Here is a 16,312-nt window from a genome sequence, read left to right on the forward strand (position 1 = left end):
TAAATTATAAGCATACAAATGCCCAAAAAGCAAAAATTACGTGTATAAAAATAATAAGAAAGGAATCCTGCATTGAGTAAAAAAAAACATGGTCGAAATCACTAGACCAAGGAATAAAAAAGTTATAGCCGTTGAACTGGCGCATTCGAAAAATGGTTAACGGTGCCTGGTCCTGAACTGGTTAAACGTCAGAAGTTTGTTCTTGAAATAAATACTGAGATACGTCGGTATATACATTGGGATTTCTTACCCAGCTCGCTGTGGTGACGCCTTTGGGTCATAATTCTGTAATGTGTCTCATATAAGAACCAGACATCAGGTCTAGACCCGTAATGAGCCCTCAGGTAACATCTCCAGGTGTCGTCGTCTTCGTCGTCTTCTTCTTCGTCTTCTTCTTTTTTCCTTGATTGTGTCTTACCGTGTTCTACCCGTGCCACCTTCTCCTATTTATACACAGTCATGCCCTGAATGCCAACTCCTTGAGGAGACCCCTGACTCATCGTGGTGGCAGCTGCTAATTATATAGTAATGACGCTGCATCTAAGACACCAGAGAATGACCGTCAGTGCGAGGGAGAAGTAGATATTACTCTGTAATGCTGCGTGTGATGATATAGGGTTGTCCTATCATTTCTTGCTGCCACCCTATGGAGGCATTTATAGTTGCTACTGTTGTGGGCACATTTCTTGCTGACATTGTTTGGTGGGCACTGTTGCTGGCATTGGATAGAAACTTGTATGCACTGTAAAGACTGGCATTGGTATGGTAGGCACTGTGACGGGCACTATTTGGTGCACTGTATCAAACGCTGAAGCTGGCACTGTGATTTACAGCTCACATAGTCCACAGGTTCCTTTCACCAATAAGATGACATCAAAAAGTTATTAGAGAGGGCACCATGAAGTACTACTAGTTACAGATGCCCATGGATGTTCAGCATTGGTGGTGGGTTTATTTGCTGCTTCCACCCACCAGCCTATTCATTCTGATGATCTGCAAGGGGTTCTTAGGTTTGGACTTCCACCAATCAAGCATTGATAATCTAACCTAGAGAACAAGCTTTCTCCCTTACGGTGTCCTGATGCCCCTCTCACCCACCTGCTCCTACTGGACAACAAAGAATGTGGCAGAATGGAAAATTCATATGGAAAGTTTAGGAAAGCTGCTCTGACTTTAATGAACTAATTGTAATGGCGCAGAAATTATTTTAATGTAAATGATAGTGTCCAGGAAAGGGTTCACAAACTTCTAGAAAATGCTCTACAAAGGACAGAAAAACCACCCCAATCATTGTTTCGTAGTGGTAAAATTCCACTTTTTTCATTCTGGACTGGCTGACTGAGGAGTAGAGAGCGTCATAGTCAACAGGTCCCTCCAACGTGATAGATGATATCTTTTATCCCTGTCTGGGTTCTAAAGAGATGTAAAATAATGCAGATAGGGGCAAGAGCCTAGATTCCTTGGACGCGGTACCCAGAGAAGTCAACGATTGGTGGCAGGAAAGCTGCAAGAACATCTGGAGCAGGTGCAGGAGCAAAACCTCAACAAAGCCAGGGGTCCATACTGTGAGGGTGGACAATAATGCAAAAAGTAAGAGGAGAAGACTCAGATGTAAACAGGAGACAAACCGGGAGGGAAATAACAAGGAAGTCGGACTACAAGTACCAGGCGACAATACAATGGTGTAATCCAGAGACAACGCTTAGATCAGGAGCAGGGTCAAAAAGTCTGAATAACAAGCAAGTGATAAGGAATGTAACTTATTGATTCCATGCAGAATCTGCCTTTAAATCTGCCACCTAGTGTGGTGTCATCAGATAGGGCAAGTTGTTATGGAGACTTGGCTTGGAAGGTGGCTGTAAACGGGGAGCCAGTGGACGGCTGTTGGGGAGCGGCGCTGAAAAAGGATGATGTGTGTTACCCCTGTCATGTTAATTGAGAGGATATTTGGCAAACAATCATCCACTGATAAGCGTCAGATATAATAGACTAGGTAAGATAAAAATCCTCCTACCTCCACCATGATATTAACCATCCTGCCTCCACCATGATCTCACAAATCTTACCTTGTCCAAGACCTCACACATCCTACCTCCACCATGGCCTCAACCATCTTACATCCACAATGACCTCATACATCCTACCTCCACCATGACCTCAACCATCTTACCTCCACAATGAACTCATACATCCTACCTCCACCATAACCTCAACCATCTTACCTCCACATTAACCTCGTATATCCTACCTCCACCATGACCTCAACCATCTTACCTCCACAATGAACTCATACATCCTACCTCCACCATAACCTCAACCATCTTACCTCCACATTAACCTCGTATATCCTACCTCCACCATGACCTCAACCATCTTACCTCCACAATGAACTCATGCATCCTACCTCCACCATAACCTCAACCATCTTACCTCCACATTAACCTCGTATATCCTACCTCCACCATGACCTCAACCATCTTACCTCCACAATGAACTCATACATCCTACCTCCACCATAACCTCAACCATCTTACCTCCACATTAACCTCATATATCCTACCGCCACCATGGCCTCAACCCTCTTACCTCCACATTGACCTTGTACATCCTACCTCCACCATGGCCTCAAGCATCTTACCTCCACAATGACCTCATACATCCTACCTCAATCATGACCTCAACCATCTTACCTCCACATTGACCTTGTACATCCTACCTCCACCATGGCCTCAACCATCTTACCTCCACATTGACCTTGTACATCCTACCTCCACCATGGCCTCAAGCATCTTACCTCCACAATGGCCTCATACATCCTACCTCCACCATGACTTCAACCATCTTACCTCCACAATGACCTCATACATCCTAGGGTCAACATGACCTCATACATCCTACCGCCACCATGACCTCAACCTTCTTACCTCGACCATAACCTAATACATCCTACCATCACCATGATCTCACACATCCTAGTTCCATCTTGAATTCACGTGTCCTACTTCCGCCATGACCTCAACCAACTTATCTCCACAATGACCTCATATATCCTACCATTACCATGATCTCACACATTCTACCTCCATCTTGACCTCATATGTGCTATCTCCACCATGACCTCCACCATCTTACCTCATACATCTTTCCTCCTCCATGACCTTACACATCCTACCTACACCTTGATCTCACACATTCTATTTCCACCATAAGCTTCACCATTTTACCTCCACCATCGCCCCACACATCCTTACTCTGACATGAACTCACACATCCTACCACCAACATTACCTCACACATTCTTCCTCCACCAAAACCTCAACCATCTTACCTCCACAATGACTCAACACATCAAACCTCCACCATGACTTCAAACCTCCTACCTCTGCTATAATCTCATATGTTCTACCCTCACCATGACCTCACGTGTCCTACCTCCACCATGAACTTAAGCGTACTGCCTCTACCATGATCTCACACCTCATACCTTCACCATGACCTCATACATCCTACCTGAACTATGACCTCAAACATTCTACCTGCACCATGATTTTACAAACTCTGCCTTTACCATGTTTCTACACATCCTACGTTCATTAAGACCTCACACATACCACATCCACCAGGACCTCAACCATCTTACCTCCACAATAACCTCACACATTCTACCTTCACCATGATCTAACATATCCTACCACAACCATTGACCTCACACATTCTACCTACACCATGACCTCACACATTCTACATTCATCATGATCTCACATATCCTACCACCACAGTGACCTCACACATCCTACCTCTACCATGATCTGACACATCTTGCATCCACCATGATCTCACACATCCTGCATCCATCATAACTCACAAATCCTACACCATGAGCTCACATATCCTCCTACCTCCACCATGACCTTACAAATTCTATCTCCACCAGGACCTTGACCATCCTACCTCCACCATGATCTCACACTTCCTGTATCCACCATAATCTAGCACATATTTGCTCCACAATGACTTACACATCCTATCTCCATCATGACCTCACACATCCTACCTCCACTAAGACTTCAACCATATTACCTCTACAATCACCTCACACATCCTACCTCCACTATGACCTCAAATATCCTGCCTATACCATGATCTCACATCTTTTATCACAGACCTTACACATCCTACATTCACTATGACCTCACACAACCTTTACCATGATCTAACACATCCTGACTCTACCATGATGTCACACATCCATCCCCCTCCATGACTCATACAGTTAGGTACAGAATTTTTTGGCCAGTGACACAAGTTTTGGAATTTTTAGCCGTTTACCAAAACATATTCAATAAACAGTTATATAATCAATATGGTCTTAAAGTGCAGACACTCAGCTTTAATTTGGGGTTATTCACATCCTAATTTGGGGAAGGGTTTAGGAATTACAACTCTTTAATATGGAGCTGCCTCTTTTTCAAGGGACCAATGGTAATTGAACAATTATCTCAAAAGCTATTAAATGGGCTGCATGGACTATTTCCTTGTTAATCCATCATAATTAAGCAGGTAAAAGGTCTGGAGTTGATTCCAGGTGCGGCATTTTCATTTGGAAGCTGTTGCTGTGAACCCACAACATGAGGTAGGAGAAGCTCTCAATGCAAGTGAAACCGACCATCATTAGGTTGAAAAAAATGAAGAAAGCCAACAGAGAGGAGCACAAATGTCAGGAGCAGCCAAATCAACAGTTTGGTAGATTCTTGAAAAAGAAAAAAGAGCGCAATGGTGATCTCGTGAACTCCAAAAGGCCTGGACATCCATGGAATGCAACAGTGGTGGGTGATCGTAAAATCATTCATGGTGAAGAAAAACCCCTTCACATCTTCTACCCAAGTGAAGAACACACACCTGGAAGTAGGTGGATCAGTATTTAAGTCAACCATAAAAAGAAGACTTCATGAGAGCAAATACAGAGGGTTCACAACAAGGTGCAAACCATTAATCAGCCTCAAAAATAGAAAGGTCAGATTACACTTTGCCAAACAACATCTAAAGAAGCGAAACTAAGATCAACCTGTACCAGAATGATGGAAGGAAGAAAGTATGGAGAAGGCTTGGAACGGCTCATGATCCAAAGCCACCACATCCTCTGCAAAACATGGTGGGGACAATGTGATGGCATGGTGGGGGCAGTGTAATGGTATGGTGGGGGCAGTGTGATGGCATAGTGGCAGCAGTGTGATGACATGGTGGAGGCAGTGTGATGGCATGGGGGGGACAATGTGATGGCATGGTGGGGGCAGTGTAATGGTATGGTGGGGGCAGTGTGATGGCATGGTGGCGGCAGTGTGATGACATGGGGGAGGCAGTGTGATGGCATGGTGGAGGCAGTGTGATGGCATGGTGGGGGCAGTGTGATGGCATGGTGGGGGCAGTGTGATGGCATGGTGGAGGCAGTGTGATGGCATGGTGGGGGCAGTGTGATGGCATGGTGGGGGCAGTGTGATGGCATGGTGGAGGCAGTGTGATGGCATGGTGGGGGCAGTGTGATGGCACTGTGGAGGCAGTGTAATGGCATGGTGGGGGCAGTGTGATGGCATGGTGGGGGCAGTGTGATGGCATGGTGGAGGCAGTGTGATGGCATGGTGGAGGCAGTGTGATGGCATGGTGGGGGCAGTGTGATGGCATGGTGGAGGCAGTGTGATGACATGGTGGGGGCAGTGTGATGGCATGGTGGGGGCAGTGTGATGGCATGGTGGAGGCAGTGTGATGGCATGGTGGAGGCAGTGTGATGGCATGGTGGAGGCAGTGTGATGGCATGGAGGGGGCAGTGTGATGGCATGGTGGCGGCAGTGTGATGACATGGTGGAGGCAGTGTGATGGCATGGTGGAGGCAGTGTGATGGCATGGTGGAGGCAGTGTGATGGCATGGTGGGGGCAGTGTGATGGCATGGTGGAGGCAGTGTGATGGCATGGTGGGGGCAGTGTGATGGCACGGTGGAGGCAGTGTAATGGCACGGTGGAGGCAGTGTGTTGGCATGGGCATGCATGGCTGCCTGGGATGGGTCACTGGTGTTTATTGATGATGTGACTAAAGACAGAAGCAGCCGGATGAATTCTGAAGTGTTCAGGGATTTACTTTCTGCTCAGATTCCACCACATGCAGCAGGTTGATTGGATGTCGCTTCACAGGACAGATGGACAATGACCCGAAACATCCTGCGAAAGCCGCCCAGGGGTTTATAAGGCAAAGAAGTGGAATATTCTGCAATCACCAGATCCCAACCCGATCGAGCTGCATTTCACCTGCTGAAGACAAAACTTAAGGCAGAAAGAGCCACAAACAAGAACAACTGAACAAGTGAAGACAGCGGCAGTAAAGGAAGAGGAAACCCGGCGTGTGGTGATGTCCGTGGGCTCCAGACTTCAGGCCGTCATTGCTGCACAGGATTCTCTACAAAGTATTAAAAAAACATTTTATTTATGGTAATCTTGTAATGTCCCCCAAGATTTTACTTATGAGATAATGTGTTGTCACTTTAAAATAACAAATGTGAAGTCACAATGCAGTGTGTTACAGCCTTTGCAGGAGTGGCTTAGACTAAAACGTTTCCAGAAGGTGGGAGGAGCTTAGGATATAGAGGGGGTTCAGTCAGAGTCAGTTGGGGGTCGAGTCAGAGTCAGTTGGGGGTTCAGTCAGAATCAGTTGGGGGTTCAGTCAGAGTCAGTTGATGCTGGAGAGGATGAGAGTGGTACCTGGGTCCATCCATCGTGGATTCAGACACCGGCTGCCCAGAATATCAGGTCATAGTAAAACTCGCAGGAAATAAGAAAACAGCCTTAAGAGAAGGAAATCTTCTGAAATCGACTAAGAGTAACAGGAATCCATTCTGTGGACAGTGAGCAATGTCACCATATATGTTGGTGAGTCTCCTCCTTCTTATATACACTTTACTACCCTAATGCCGCATGCACGCAACCGTTGTGCTACTCGGTCCGTTGTTGATGGCATCCGTGTGGCACCCGATCGTCTTCACGGACCTATTCAGTTTAGTGGGTGAATCGGGTCTGTGAAAAATGGTCCGTGTCTCTGATCCGAGGAGAGATAGAACATGTCCTATCTTTCCTCGGATCACTGACGGGACTCGGACGGCGCACACTGACGTGTGCATGAGGCGTTACTGACAGGTTGAGAGCCTTTACACAGAAGCAGAAAGCTGCATTCATGGACAGATATCTTATCGTCCCGCTGAATTGACAAGGGTAGGAAGCCACAAGGAAAGCAGAGAGAGAGGGTCCCCCGCTCCTGCATCTGGCACTTCATCATATTACAAGGATTGCGTTATATGTAAGAGACGTGCCTTCATATCATGTGGAAGACGGTAGCCACCATTTTATGTGGAAAACTTCAGTAAAATTGTGCCGCGAGCCAAGCCTGTTATACTGCCCCTCTCCTGTCTTATTTTGCACCCATAACATAAAGGACACCCCAAAACACCACTAGGACAGGAGCAGACACAGGGAGTGTCCCGGGGGATATCAAGAAACTGCCATCCTCATTAACAAGTGCAAGCCCCCTCATCACTAGCTGTGAGCAGGCCCTGAGAGAAAGGGAAGGCCTGTTGGCCATCGTGATCCACACTAAGAGCCGAGCCGGGTGCCAATTTGTGGGCCTACGCCTTTCCCCTTTCTCGGGTCACCCGCTCGCACGCTACAATGTGAATTTGTCCAATTACTTTTGAGCCCCTGAAATGAGGCGGCTGTGTAGAAAAATGGCGGCAATTCCTAAACGTTTCACAGGATATTTTTGTTTAACCCCTTGAATTAAACCTGAAAGTCTAAACTTCAAATGTGTCTCAGTTGTTTCATTCCAAATCCAATGTGGTGGCAGCAAAACCCAAATCATATACATAAAATAGTGATCGTTTTAAACTGTGTTTGTTGAATGTATTCTTTCACTATTTTATGTATAAAACCGCTTATAATGTAATTTTGATGGTTATCATTTTTTAGTTCTTATGAGAATCATTTTGCTTTATATGTTCCGGTACCGTTGTTTTTCATGACGTCACAGCCACCCTTTGACCTTTCCCCTTTTGGTTCCTTCCTGTATTCTAATTTGTGCTGCTATATAAGAAACCTTTTTATTGTGTGTAACTTTAACGGCCTGAGGAAGACGCTGTTTGAAACGCGTAGCCATCATTGTTTTATAATAAACATATATTTATCATTCCGTTTATCACTGTCAATACTTCACAAGCAGCCCCTTGCAGGATCCTCCCTTTTTCAATTACTCTTCTATTTCTTAACCATATCTCACACATCTTACCACCTCCACCATGACCTTACACATTTTACCTCCTACAAAATAATAAAAATTTAAAATGTCTATTTTGATCTTTGTCTATAAGTCCAAATCAGTGTTTTTATTCACAAAATTAGTGATACTATATGAATATGTCATCAATACAACGTGAAAGTGCTACCCTACTGAATAAATATTAATTATATCGCTAGTTTTTGGCTAAAATGAGTCTCCTGTAAAAAAAAAATAGGATTTTTACTGAATAAACACATGGAGAAGGAGATTCTCATATAGAGACAGCTTTAGTGCATATAGCTACAGAACCTGAAAAGGTGGTCACCCAGAGAGGAAGAGTGGTGGTGCTAGGCAACCTGAAATACCACAGCATGTAGAACACAGTAGGGGCTTATTCACACTGCATTTGCAGTGCTTGTTTGCCATTTGACCCGGAAAGGTCCCAGCACATTCAACAAACGTATCCATAGACCACTGTGCACCCAACTGTGGCCAGAAGGGTATCCTTTTGGCCTCAGTCAGGCTGGCATACATCGGTATACCTTATTTACCCTGTAGGGAAATGAGGAAAAATAAAAACATCCAATAAAAAAAGCATGTACCTTTCGGTATTTCTTTTTTTTCCCCATAGGATCCCATGGGTGACAGTTGCCACTGTATGTGCCGCCGAGCCTTCACAAGCATGGGCCAGGCTACACAGGCCCTCTCATGCCTGTAGTTGTCGCTAGGGGGCCTCGTTGCTAGCGACAGCCAAATACACGCATTAGCGCCTTACAATGACGCCGCTTCCATGCTTGAAAGGCGCTGATTGACGGGGCAAGTCATTCTGCCCCACCAATCAGCGTCATTGGACGACGCTCGTTCAGCAACAGCAGACCTGCTCAGAAGAGAGCAGATCTGCATTGCCAGCGAACAGCGTGTGAACGGGATCATGTGAGTATGTAAAGTTTTTTGTTTTTTTTCTCATAAAACTGTGAGTGGCATTATCTATAGTGCGGGCTCTATCTACAGAGGGTCGTCTATATGTGAGCCCCTATATACAGGAGGGTCTATATGTGGGGCCCTAGCTACAGGGGTGGTCTGTATGTGGGGATGGGGGGCACAATCTACAGAGGGGTCTATATGTGGGGATGTGGGCCACTATATACAGGAGGGTCTTTATGTGGGTCACTATCTACAGGGGGGTCTATATGTGGGGATGTGGGGCACTATATACAGGGGGAGCTATATGTGAGACACTATACAGGAGTGGGCTATATGTAGAGCACTGTCTATAGGGGAGCTATTTTTAGGGCACTTTCTATAGGGGTGTACTATAAGTGGGACACTATATACAGGCGTGGGTTACCTGTTGCACTAGCAACAGGATGGCTATATGTAGGGCACTGTCTACAGGGATGGGCTATATGTGGGACACTATATACAGGGCAAGCTATATGTGATACACTATCTACAGAGGTGGGCTATACGTGGAGCACTATATATAGGATAAGCTATATGTAGGGCAGCATGGTGGTTCATTTTAAAGCACTATTGCCTTGCAGCTCTGGAGTCCATATGTGGGCACTATCTACAGAGGGTTGTATGTGGGACACTATCTACAGGGGCTTCTATGTAGGTCACTACCTACAGAGGCTCTATGGGGGTCACTATCTACAGGGGGCTATGGGGGCACTAACTACAGGGGGCACGGTGTGTGTGTGTGTGTGTGTGTGTGACAGTGTATGGTACTATTATAATCAGGGACACAGTGTATGGCGCTATTATAGTTAGAGGTGCAGTGTATGGTGCTTTATTATATTTAGTGGTGTTGAGAATTTTAACTTTGTTTATAGGTACAGAAATGTTTTAAAAGTGAAAAGCTGAAGACATCTGAGCGGAAAAGTGCAGAAATAGGTCATGGCCGGTAGAAATCCATCATAGATGTCTGGACCGGAGGGAGAAGAAAAGAACTAGAATCTGAGACGTCACCAGTGAGTCACTTAATGTAAATGTTTATTCTGCCTCTAATCAGCACTGTAGTCACTGTATGATCTCCAGCGAGATGATGATTGGTGTGATTAAGATATGATTTTTTTTTTGTGAAACAGCATCTCCCAGCATATCCTAACCATTGTTCGGGCCATGCTGGGAGCTGTAGTTTTACGCCATACACACCTATACGGCAGGGGTTGCACTAAATTGAGCTGTATTTGTTCTGGTGTTGTATATATGTACTGAGCTTTGTTCTGGTGCTGTATATATGTACTGAGCTTTGTTCTGGTGCTGTATATATGTACTGAGCTTTGTTCTGGTGCTGTATATATGTACTGAGCTTTGTTCTGGTGCTGTATATATGTACTGAGCTTTGTTCTGGTGCTGTATATATGTACTGAGCTTTGTTCTGGTGCTGTATATACGTATGAGATTGGTTTTGGTGCTGTGTATACACTACCGTTCAAAGGTTTGGGGTCACCCAGACAATTTTGTGTTTTCCATGAAAACACACTTATATATATCAAATGAGTTGCAAAATGACTAGAAAATATAGTCAAGACATTGACAAGGTTAGAAATAATGATTTTTATTTCAAATAATAATTTTCTCCTTCAAACTTTGCTTTCGTCAAAGAATGCTCCATTTGCAGCAATTCCAGCATTGCAGACCTTTGGCATTCTAGCTTCTAATTTGCTGAGGTAATCGGGAGAGATGTCACCCAATGCTTCCAGAAGCCCCTCCCACAAGTTGGATTGGGTTGATGGGCACTTCTTGCGTACCATACGGTCAAGCTGCTCCCACAACAGCTCTATGGGGTTGAGATCTGGTGACTGCGCTGGCCACTCCATTACAGATAGAATACCAGCTGCCGGCTTCTTCCCTAAATAGTTCTTGCATCATTTGGAGGTGCTTTGGGTCATTGTCCTGTTGTAGGATGAAATTGGCTCCAATCAAGTGCTGTCCACAGGGTATGGCATGGCGTTGCAAAATGGAGTGATAGCCTTCCTTATTCAAAATCCCTTTTACCTTGTACAAATCTCCCACTTTACCCCAGACCATCACATTACCTCCACCATGCTTGACAGATTGCGTCAGGCACTCTTCCAGCATCTTTTCAGTTGTTCTGCGTCTCACAAATGTTCTTCTGTGTGATCCAAACACCTCAAACTTCGATTCGTCTGTCCATAACACTTTTTTCCCATCTTCCTCTGTCCAATGTCTGTGTGCTTTTGCCCATATTAATCTTTTCCTTTTATTAGCCAGTCTCAGATATGGCTTTTTCTTTGCCACTCTGCCCTGAAGGCCAGCATCCCGGAGTCGCCTCTTCACTGTAGACGTTGACACTGGTGTTTTGCGGGTACTATTTAATGAAGCTGGAGGACCTGTGATAGGACCTGTGAGGCGTTTATTTCTCAAACTAGAAACTCTAATGTACTTGTCTTGTTGCTCAGTTGTGCAGCGGGGCCTCCCACTTCTCTTTCTACTCTGTTTAGAGCCTGTTTGTGCTGTCCTCTGAAGGGAGTAGTACACACCGTTGTAGGGAATCTTCAGTTTCTTGGCAATTTCTCGCATGGAATAGCCTTCATTTCTAAGAACAAGAATAGACTGTCGAGTTTCACATGAAAGCTCTCTTTTTCTAGCCATTTTGAGAGTTTAATCGAACCCACAAATGTAATGCTCCAGATTCTCAACTAGTTCAAAGGAAGGTCAGTTTTATAGCTCCTCTAAACAGCAAAACTGTTTACAGCGGTGCTAACATAATTGCACAAGGGTTTTCAAGTGTTTTCTAATCATCCATTAGCCTTCTAACACAGTTATCAAACACAATGTACCATTAGAACACTGGAGTGATGGTTGCTGGAAATGGGCCTCTATACACCGATGTAGATATTGCATTAAAAACCAGATGTTTGCAGCTAGAATAGGCATTTAGCACATTAACAATGTATAGAGTGGATTTCTGATTAATTTAATGTTATCTTCATTGAAAAAAACGGTGCTTTTCTTGCAAAAATAAGGAAATTTCTAAGTGACCCTAAACTTTTGAACGGTAGTGTATATGTAATGAGGTTCGTTCTGGTGCTGTATATATGTACTGAGCTTGGTTCTAGTGCTGTATTTATGTACTGAGCTTGGTTATAATGCTGTATTTCTGTACTGAGCTTGGTTCTCGTGCTGTATATATGTCAGAGCTTTGTTCTAGTGCTGTATTTATGCACTGAGCTTGGTTCTGGTGCTGTATTTATGTACTGAGGTTTGTTCTGGTGCTGTATTTATGTACTGAGGTTTGTTCTGGTGATGCATATATGTATGGGCTTGGTTCTGGTGCTGTATTTATGTACTGAGCTTGTTCTGGAGTTGTATATATGTACTGAGCTTGGTTCTAGTGCTGTATTTATGTACTGAGCTTGGTTCTAGTGTTGTATTTATGTACTGATCTTGGTTGTCGTACTGTATGTACTGAGCTTTGTTCTGGTGCTGTATATTTGTCAGAGCTTGGTTCTGGATCTGTAATTATATAGGATATATTTATAATAACAAAATTGCAGGCAAGATAGAATTATTCTCAATTCATTGTATATTTAATGGGAATCTGTCAGGTAGTTTTAACCCCTTGAACCTCCACCATGCGGTAATACATGACCTGACAATATTTCCAAACATTCCATTGTATGTTTTTTTCAGATGCATCAAAATCCTTAAAATCCACTTTTAAAACGGCACACACTTTATGCTAATTGCTCATTAGAGGGTCATGGGGCGGTGCCGCTATCCTGAAGAGTCACATAGTCCTGCCTCCAAACCCACCATTCCATGTTTGAGTGACATCCCCATGGCTGATACAACTTTCTCGGATGCGCCATTGCCTTGTGGCACTATACACAAGGGGGGGGGGCTGTGTGGCACTATACACAAGGGGAGGGGCTGTGTGGCACTATACACAAAGGGAGGCTGTGTCGCACTATACACAAGGGGGGCTGTGTGGCACTATACACAAGGGGGAGCTGTGTGGCACTATACACATGGGGGACCTGTATGGAACTTTTTACAAGGGGGAGGGCTGTGGCTCTATTTACAGGGGGCTGAGTGTGGCGCAATCTACAGGGGTCTGTGTGTGGCACTTTCTACTAAGGGGGGGCTGTGCTGCACTATATACAAGGGAGGAGGGCTGAGTGGCACTATATACAGTGGGAGCTGTATAGCGCTATATACAGTGGGGGCTTTATGGCGATATCTGCAGGGGGACTATATGGCATTAGCTACAAGGGGGAGGTGGGGGCGCTATCTACAAAAGGGGTGTGACACTGTCTATAGGCAGGGCTTTATAGCACTGTCTACAGGGGGGCTGTATGGCACATTCTACAGGGGGCACTATTTATAAGGGGGGGCTGCTTGTGGCACCAGGGGGGGGGGCGGTCAAGAGTATGCTATGGGGCCCAGTCTTTCCTAGGTATGCCCCTGAATCCACCCGACATATACCTGACGACCAGTGCAACAATGAGTGTAAAAAAAAGCCCAGATGGGAACAAGAATAGATCTAAATATACAATATACAAAGATATATAAATCACAGAAGATAAATCTCCTCTAAATACATTCACATTTCTAAATTCTTCTTCTTGCTTTCATTTATGGTCACATCGTATTCTGCTCTCATAATGTTCGGGTACTAATCAGTCTCAACCGGCAGGGATAATACGCTGAGTTCGTACGAAAGGAATCACACCACACAGAGTCTGGTACGAAGCTCCTCACTCAGCATCAGGAGAGGCGTCTGCTTTATTACACACATTTGTTCTATATCTCCTTTCTCCTGGGGGTGGGTACATGTTATCACACTTTTATAAAAGCACGTATCACTGTAAGCCTCTTGATACTTGTGTCATCCTTGGATAGGTTCACCCTTATCTGGTCCTTTAGATATGTCTTCCTAGTTCATAGTTCGTTCATACCAGGAAGTGACTTGTTATTTTATTAGTGCGTAGTCCCTGTTCAGGGGCCATCTTGCCACGTATACTTATCTAATCCTACTATTGCTTCATCACAATTATGTACACAACTCTATAGTCTATATTTTATTAAAGAAAGAAAATTATTATAAACATTAACTTCTGTCCACTCCATCCTTCACAGTCCCCCCTTTTATCATTATTTTCTTCATTTCTTCATTTCTTAACCTAAGTGTGTCCGTGCTCTGGGAAAGGGGAGTAAAAGGATTTTTTCACCAGTTTGAGACGAGCCTCCCCTATTAGGAGACCCCCCTTTGTAGCTGGACTTAAAGAGTCGGTGCACACCCTACACTATCTATTCATCTTCAGAACAATAGTCTCGATAAAGGGTGGTTGTTTTCATGGATGGAGTTGGTAAAAGTCCTTCAATTTTTTTGTTTACTTTAGTGGCGGAATATTTCATCCATTCCAACCATAGATTTGTATCCCCAAATCCAGTTTCCATAGCCATAGTGTCTTCGAATCCTGAGTTCGCGATTGCAACTATTTGTGAGATGGTTCGGATCCTAGGGGCAACGGGGTTTGGCTGTTCAAGAATCAATTTTTCCCATTCTGTGGAATTTACCATATCCATAATTCTAAATGGACCCTCAGGTCCCACATAGCCGAGATTCCCTGTATAAGACGACAGCCAATACTGTCCATTTTACAAAAGTTGATACATTCTGTAATGTTCTATATTCGGTTAGCATACTTTCATTAAAAACATTTAGAAACAGTTCATCTATAGCTAACCCTTTTTGCTGTAAGTGAAAGGTAGTAGGTAACCATGACGCACCTCTCCTTAATGCAGTAGATGTGTCATCTCCCACTGAGTTTAATTTGTTCATAACTGTTTCTAACTGTATACCATTCAATACTCCTAATCCCGTTCCTACCCCTCCTAATAGCGGGTCATACCATTCTCTTTTTTGTCTATGACAGCTGGGGGATTCAGGGAAGGAAATATTGAAGTGTACATTCTTTTTCTGCTGTTGGGTTACAGCGCTCTTACAAGTGTGTGGGATTCTTTCCAGACTTTGTACTGTTCTATGTGGCTTAAAACTATCTCTTAAAATTGTTATCAAGAATACAAAATATATTCTATTTCTTATTTTGCTATTATTCATACATAATATCATCCCATCAGTTTCTTTTATTACAATCGTAGAGTTGAGCCTCTCCTTGTTGCATCTTTCATAAGTCTTATTTATCATTTTGTTTCTATTTTTACTGGTTGTATATTTCTGTAGATACTGTAAATCTGGTTCATAACAACAAAGCAACAGCCCCGGCGTCTCTTCTTGTATGCTAATGTTGGCTGTTTTGTCTATGTGAAGGTACACAGTCCCTCCATGTGGTCCTTTTCTCCAAGTCCCTTCGGTTGTAGTCACATTTGTAGTATAACACGGGGCATTGGCCTTACAGGTGTAGTTACCCTGCTTTCTATCCACTGTGGCATTCGCCCACCCTGTCCTGAACTGTTCCAGTGATTCTGTACTGATTACGTGTACAGGAGTAGCAGTTCTGCCTTTTTGTATAAGAGCACACGCAACAACCGCCGCAACAACCGCAAAGATCTTCATTCTTCTGGCTGAAGAACCTTTTTACAATGACTGGCGTGAATCCAGCTTGCCTTTCCTTCGAGCTTCACTGAGGTGCTTGTAACGAGTAAGACTTGAAAAGGACCATCAAACCGTGGCTCAAGGCTCTTCCTCACGTGTCTTTTGACAATGACCCAATCTCCTGGTTCTAGCTTATACGTCCCTTCAACTGAATCAGGACCTGGAATGGAAGCAAAGACTTGTGCATACACCTTGGTCAATTGTTTGTTCAGCGTTTATACATAATCTGTTAGTCTACCATACTGCATTTGGAGCACCTGTGGAAAATAACATCCTAATCTGGGAGCCGACCCAAATAAGATCTCATATGGGCTGAGACCTGTTCTTTTTGTGGGCGTGTATCTTACTGAGAACAAGGCTAATGGTAGACACTCGGTCCATGGTTTCCCGGTTTCTACCATTGCTTTTTG

The sequence above is a fragment of the Rhinoderma darwinii genome, chromosome 2 (assembly GCF_050947455.1).
Source record: "Rhinoderma darwinii isolate aRhiDar2 chromosome 2, aRhiDar2.hap1, whole genome shotgun sequence".
In the NCBI taxonomy this organism is placed as follows: Eukaryota; Metazoa; Chordata; class Amphibia; order Anura; family Rhinodermatidae; genus Rhinoderma; species Rhinoderma darwinii.